Source organism: Ruditapes philippinarum, unplaced genomic scaffold (assembly GCF_026571515.1).
Source record: "Ruditapes philippinarum isolate M1 unplaced genomic scaffold, ASM2657151v2 ctg6665_1_1_1_1, whole genome shotgun sequence".
In the NCBI taxonomy this organism is placed as follows: domain Eukaryota; kingdom Metazoa; phylum Mollusca; class Bivalvia; order Venerida; family Veneridae; genus Ruditapes; species Ruditapes philippinarum.
Genome location: NW_026863991.1, coordinates 23,533 through 30,763, shown reverse-complemented (window position 1 = coordinate 30,763; position 7,231 = coordinate 23,533). Strand labels below are relative to the sequence as shown.

General features: G+C 34.0%; 1 long non-coding RNA gene across 1 annotated transcript; it reads left to right on the top strand.

Annotated features, from left to right (window-relative positions):
- Positions 1-809: 809 nt before the first annotated feature.
- LOC132724030 (uncharacterized) lies at positions 810-2,511 on the top strand. Its single transcript, XR_009624836.1, has 2 exons — positions 810-1,347; positions 2,393-2,511. It is a non-coding gene; the product is annotated as an uncharacterized LOC132724030 (long non-coding RNA).
- The last annotated feature ends 4,720 nt before the right edge of the window (positions 2,512-7,231 follow it).

Genomic DNA, 7,231 nt, shown 5'->3' with positions numbered 1-7,231 from the left:
ATGTCAGGTTTTGGTAATACAGTTTTCAAACAGATAATAGGCACTCCAATGGGTACTAGTTGTGCACCCCTGATAGCTGATTTATTTCTTTACTGCTATGAGAGGGACTTTATGTTAAGTCTTTCCCCTACTTCACATCAGGAAATTATACATGCATTTAACAACACTTCCCGCTACCTAGATGATATCCTTAACATGAATAATCCTTATTTCGATCAGTTGATTTCTTAAATATATCCCAGTGAACTTAAATTAAATAAAACTAACTCTTCAGACGTTATTACATCTTTTTTTAGATTTAATCATTTCTATCATTAACAATACTATAGTAACTAAAATCTACGATAAAAGAGATGATTTTGATTTTAATATTGTTAACTATCCACATTTAGATGGAGATGTACCTCATGCTACATCATATGGGGTGTATATTTCTCAATTTATTAGATTTGCTAGGGAGTGCAGTCGTGTTGATGATTTTAATGATCGCAATTTATTTATTACTAACAAACTTATTAAACAAGGTTATCGCTATCATAAATTGCGTAAATATTTTACTAAGTTTTACCATCGTAATTCAGATTTAGTATTAAAATTTAATTGTACATTAATTTGAAAACTCGACAAGGTATTAGCAAGCCTGATTTCTATGGAGATGTGGTTAACAAACTTCGTAGGATCATAGATCATAATAATTTTTCTGCCGTCTTCACAAAAATTATCAAACGGTTTTTTAAAAGAGGTTATGACCCAATTATTTTAAGGTCTCAACCCGGTACGGAATTAGACCGAACCCATTGTAGTCTAGAAAGTACATTGTAGTTCTTTGAAATTTTGAAATGGCTCAATTTAAGTCATCTCTAGTTAGATTGGTCATGATTAAAGTGTATTTATTGCATGTGTGTAGTTTTTTTGTGTTATATGATGACTTTAAAAGTTGTTTTTTGTGTATTCTCCAGGAACTCATTTGTTGGTGGAAGGATTAAAGATGTACTACCCACCAGCTGTCAGGAGTTTTTAAAGTGGTGAATTTAAACAGTGTTACAACAGAATGAAGATTTCTGAAAAAAGTAGATGGCTAACCTATTATATTTTGGGCCTCATTGTGCTTAGATAGTGTTAATGTTTAAAGTTGAAGACAGTATATAATTCATCAAGAACAGTGGAATCCAGAATTAAGCCTCAAATTTGACTGATTTACTATAGAACAAATAGTACGAAATTTCACCGGGCCGCGTCCAATATAAGAAATGAGGAAAATGGGAACTGGTTGATGGATATGGATGAAACTTTGCATCAGTGTTGTGTTTATGAATAGAAGTCAGGAAAATAAAGGATAACTGACAGGTTTGAAGATTTTAAATTGGGACATATGTTGTTATTGTTATCTCCCCTTCAAATGTAGATGTCTGCTACTGTGTCAGTAAGCAGGGAGAAGGGTACAGAGCTTTTGCGTGAAAGATTAACCACATTTTATTGAATCTATAACTGTAAAAATAAATTTAAAATTAAAAAATGAAATTTAAATTTTGTAAAAAGCAGTTTATAAATTGATAAATTTTATTTTTGCACCCTGTGTTTAGCAATATACTAGTACTATAAATCTAGCTTATTTTTTATAAGATTTATATAGAAAAAGATAATTTTTAGAGAAATGCATCTTAAATTATGGATAAACTATGCATTGCAAGGAATTGGGGAGTGTGTGGTTTCAGATTGGTGACATTGGTAAAAAAGTGGTTGGCAAGGTCATTCCAGAGATCTTAGGGGCCCAAGAAGCACCGGTCATGGGATTCGAACAAGCACCATAGTAGCCTTTTGCTCATATGGACCACACATTACATGTTTTGATGTTTCAGAAAAGGATTGATGCTGTAGTAATCAGTATGTAAATATTCACTATTGTCTTGTATTTCAATGAAGCAGAACTGACAATTGAACAGGACAAATTTGATTTATATTTTGGAAATATAGGCATTTTCAGTGTACATGTAGTTGAGTAGTTGAACTTGATGTTTTGCTGTGTTGCAGAATGTATTTGCTATTAACATATACACATAAAAGATTTTTTAGTCAATAAACAGTGTACTTTATGGATAATTGGCTCATTTAGAATAACACAGTTGATATGATTGTTGTTGTTGTTGTTGTTGTTGTAGCTGCTACAGCAGTTAAATTAGGTTAGGTTTACAATGTCTAAACTGCTATTTTCATGCAGGCATGCATTTTTCAGCACACAATATTTATATATGCTCTCCTGTGTAAATTAGCAAATCTAGCCATTGATTAATTAAGACATTATTTTCTTTCTTTTTCAGATATCAGAATTACAGCATAAATGCCTCTTATAATGTTCTTAGGCATGTACTAGTGTTTGCATTATTTTTTTCAGACTGTGCAGTTACCAAAGCCTGGGTTTGAGTACAGGACCTTACCTTATCCTGGTAAAGATCTATGGAAGGACTCCTTCAGCTCAGTTTGGCAGCAGCTTTGTCAGGACACATTGAGAAGGTAATAACTTTTGTCTAGTTTGAAACTTCAGCTATTGACGGTAGCGACTCCTAATGCTCGGGCAATATTTGGTAGTTATTTTGATGTATATCAGGAGAAAACTTCTCTAATTCTGACTATATTAAGACTTCTCAATGATTTAAAGTGGGAGACGGTATGTGTCATCTTTTTTAAGCCTTATTTGTGTGAGAGTTGGCTAATCTTACTTTGTCAGAAGACATAGCCCATGGTGATATGGTAACCTCTTTGCTAACCTTAAGATTACCTCTGTTTGTCTTTATTGATATCTTAAGCAAACAATGTAGGGTTGTGTATGTTGGTTCTTTACTTTATTTACCATGGTATATAGGTAAAAATCATAATCAGTAAGTTTTATTACAATATTGAAGGAAAAAATTATGAAAAAAGCACATTTAATTGTGATTACTTGTATTTTAACCCAGAATTTCATGCTCTCATTGAAAGAAATGGAGTTTCTATTACAATTTTTAAGCAAGAAGGTCTTATTCTTTCATAAAAATAATTGTATGACATTAGCCGGTATCATTTAACTTTATTCGAAGAAAACCCATTGACAGAATCACAAGATATGACAGAATTTGTACCTTTTTCTACATATTTTCATAATTTGTATGTGTTTTATTTCTTTCGTCTAATGTTACCTTGAACATTGTTAGAATTCAACTTGGCGGGGATTAATTTCATTTACACTTTCATGTCATTCAGGAACATTTTGGGGCTAAGAGTGAGGTTTGGGGCGCCTAAAACAAATTTAAACTCCCCAGTGGTTTAACTACCACTGACCGTTCCAAGGCGGTACCCCTCCGTGTTCCTTCACGTGTTTGTTACTTGTTTTTGAATGTTTACATGTTTTGTGATGTCTATCTTGTTGGATTGTCGTTTACGGTAGGTATTTTCTTACACCCCCTCCCATTTTTAACCCCCTCCCCTTTTCATACTGACAGCCCTTATCCCTTTAATTCCCATAAGGGCCCGTTTTAGTTTATTATTTCACGCATTACATGTCCCTCTCCTTTCATCGCCCTTATGTCCACTCCAGGTTTTGGCTGGGTGCATTCTGGGTGCACTACTTTGGTGTGTCGGGGGTTGCATCCTATGAACGATGCCTTTGCCTTGTTGATCTTAATTATTGTCTTTTTTCACCAACACTGTTAAGGTCGTATGGCTACTATCTAGCTTAATTGGTGAAGAATGTTTCTTTTAAGATTAACTAAAAAATTTTTTACCTGCTTTTAAAAAAAAAAAAAAAAAAAAAAAAAAAAAAAGATGATTTTTTTTAATCTTATTTATTTTAAACCTTTTTTAACATAAAGGAAAATTTGACTAAAAGGGAATTTTAAAAAGTGGATTTAAAGCGGGCTGACCCTCCAAAGATAGCAGAAAAACAGCCGTCTTGCTAATATTTCAAAAATCCCCCCTCAAAAACATTAATATTGGTAGAAAAAGTAAACGAAATGACACTTCAAAATGTTCATATTTTAACATTATTGCTCTGAAAAACAAACGGTACGGGAAATACCTTTCTTCTATTATACCCACGGGGAATCCCTTTCATCCGGGTTTTTTTTTTTCTAGTATCACGTGATCGTACAGGACAATATCGCGACCTGTGCTCCGGAACGCACGGAATCCGGGATTTTATCAAAACATATAGGGGATACCAATAATTGCTTTTTGTTTTTATATTTGTAGTTATTCATAGCCCTAAAAATTATAATTAATTAATTACTTCATATTATAAATGAACCAATTTTATCGATTTAACTTTAGCTTGAAATGTGATAGGGGCCCTACTTGACTAAAAAATTGGATAAAACGATCCGGGCATACCGGATACCGGGATTTTTTTTCTGGACCACTGTTGTGACAACTTGACCGCGTTTAATGCATTATCTTCTCCTTTTATATTGGCTACTGCCGTTAGTAACGAGTAGTAGATTATGGAAAAGAAAAACCCGATAAAAAATTAACGCTTTTTGTCAACAATTCTTTCTTGAATTAAAAAGTGTCAGTGATGATGGGTTTATACAATAAACCTAAACTAATCAGTATTTACTTGCTTACTTGAAATTTTATTTCATTTTTACATCTGGAGGCCAGGTGGCTTTAATATGGCTGGGTAAACAATGTTAAAGAGCAGACTACAGTGAAAGATGAGTGAGTCTATACAAGAATGATTGTTTTGTTTTTTTACTTCTAATAAATGAGGTACCCCCCTCCCCTGAAAGAGTGTCATGAAAAATTTAAACACCCACAAGTTTAAGTACCTGATACATGTTTCCGTATGATATGCTTCAGATCCTGTTTAGTTTTATGTTTTTGTTACATTTATACACAAAAACATAGGGTTGATTGAATATTAAATACACTTTAAGAAACTAAGTAACTTTTTGAACTTTGTACATAGACCTAGAAAACAATATGTTCGTGAAGTTGGCAGCCAAGCAGCCTAGCAGCCTGAAGTTGGCAGCCTAGCAGCCCAGCAGCCTAGCAGCCTGAAGTTGGCAGCCTAGCAGCCTAGCAGCCTGGTAGCCTAGCAGCCTAAAGAATACTAAGAATAGTACAAACATGAAATTCTTCGGAAATACATTAGTAGCACTTTCTTTAGATCATTCCCACGCCTTTTCAATATTGTATCTTTATTTTTTTAAGATGTTGAACTTTATCTAACATTAACTTTTTCATTCTGACGCTTCAAATTTTTTGAAGTTAGCAGCCTAGCAGGATAGTACAAACATGAAAACCGTCGGAAATTAATTGGTAGCAAATACTTAGACCATTCCACGTCTTATTTCAGTATCGCATACTTCATTTTTTTTAGATAATTAAATTAGTTAAATTTAAATATTGAACTTTGTTTTTTTTTTTTTTTTTTTTTTTTGGTGTTTTTTTTTTTTGACACTTCGAAATTGTGAAGTTTAGCAGCCTAGCAGCCCTGGCAGCCTAAGCAGCCTAAAGAAAACTAAGGATAATATAAACATGACAACCGTCGAAATGAATCGGTAGCACATACTTAGACCATTCCACGTCTTTTTTTAATATCACGATCTTTATTTTTTTAAATATTGAACTTTTTTTTTTGACACTTCGAAATTTGTGAAGTTACCAGCCTAGCAGCCTGGCAGCCTAGCAGTCTAAAGAAAACTAAGGATAATACAAACATGAAAACCGTCGGATATGAATTGGTAGCACATACTTAGGCCATTCAACGTCTTATTTCAGTATCGCGATCTTTATTTTTCAAATATTGAACTTTGTTTTTGTTTTTTTTTTGACACTTCGAAATTTGTGAAGTTAGCAGTCTAGCAGCCTAGCAGCCTGACAGCCTAGCAGCCTAGCAGCCTGGCAGCCTAGCAGCCTAGCAGCCTAAAGAAAACTAAGGATAATACAAACATGAAAACCGTCGGAAATGAATCGGTAGCACATACTTAGACCATTCCACGTCTTTTTTTAATATCACGATCTTTATTTTTTTAAATATTGAACTTTTTTTTTTGACACTTCGAAATTTGTGAAGTTAGCAGCCTAGCAGCCTAGCAGCCTGGCAGCCTAGCAGCCTAAAGAAAACTAAGGATAATACAAACATGAAAACCGTCGGAAATGAATTGGTACGTCTTATTTCAGTATCGCGATCTTTATTTTTTTAAATATTGAACTTTTTTTGTTTTGTTTTTTTTGTTTTGTTTTTTGACACTTCGAAATTTGTGAAGTTACCAGCCTAACAGCCTAACAGCCTAGCAGCCTGGCAGCCTAGCAGCCTAGCAGCCTGGCAGCCTAGCAGCCTTAAGAAAACTAAGGCTAATACAAACATGAAAACTGTCGGAAATGAATCGGAAGCACACATTTAGTTTATTCCACGTCTTATTTTAGTATCGCGATCTTTATTTTTTTAAATATTGAACTGTGTTTTTTTTTTTTTTTTTTTTTTTTGACACTTCGAAATTTGTTAGCAGCCTAACAGCCTAGCAGCCTAGCAGCCTGGCAGCCTAACAGCCTAGCAGCCTGGTAGCCTGGCAGCCTAGCAGCCTAAAGAAAACTTAAGGATAATATACAATCATGAAAACCGTCGTAAATGAATTGTTTACGTCTTATTTCAGTATCGCGATCTTTATTTTTTTTAAGATTGAACTTTTTTTTTTTTTTTTTTTTTTTTTTTTTTTTTGACATTTCGAAATTTGTGAAGTTACCAGCCTAACAGCCTAGCAGCCTGGAAGCCTAGCAGCCTAGCAGCCTGGCAGCCTAGCAGCCTTAAGAAAACTAAGGCTAATACAAACATGAAAACTGTCGGAAATGAATCGGAAGCACACATTTAGTTTATTCCACGTCTTATTTCAGTATCGCGATCTTTATTTTTTTAAATATTGAACTGTGTTTTTTTTTGTTTTTTTTTTGGACACTTCGAAATTTGTTAGCAGCCTAACTTCAGGCTGCCAGGCTGCTAGGCTGCTAGTTCAGTATTTGAAAAATAAAGATCGCGATACTGAAATAAGACGTGGAATGGTCTAAGTATGTGCTACCAATTCATATCCGACGGTTTTCATGTTTGTATTATCCTTAGTTTTCTTTAGGCTGCCAGGCTGCCAGGCTGCTAGGCTGCTAACTTCACAAATTTCGAAGTGTCAAAAAAAAGTTCAATATTTAAAAAAATAAAGATCGTGATATTAAAAAAAGACTTGGAATGGTCTAAGTATGTGCTACC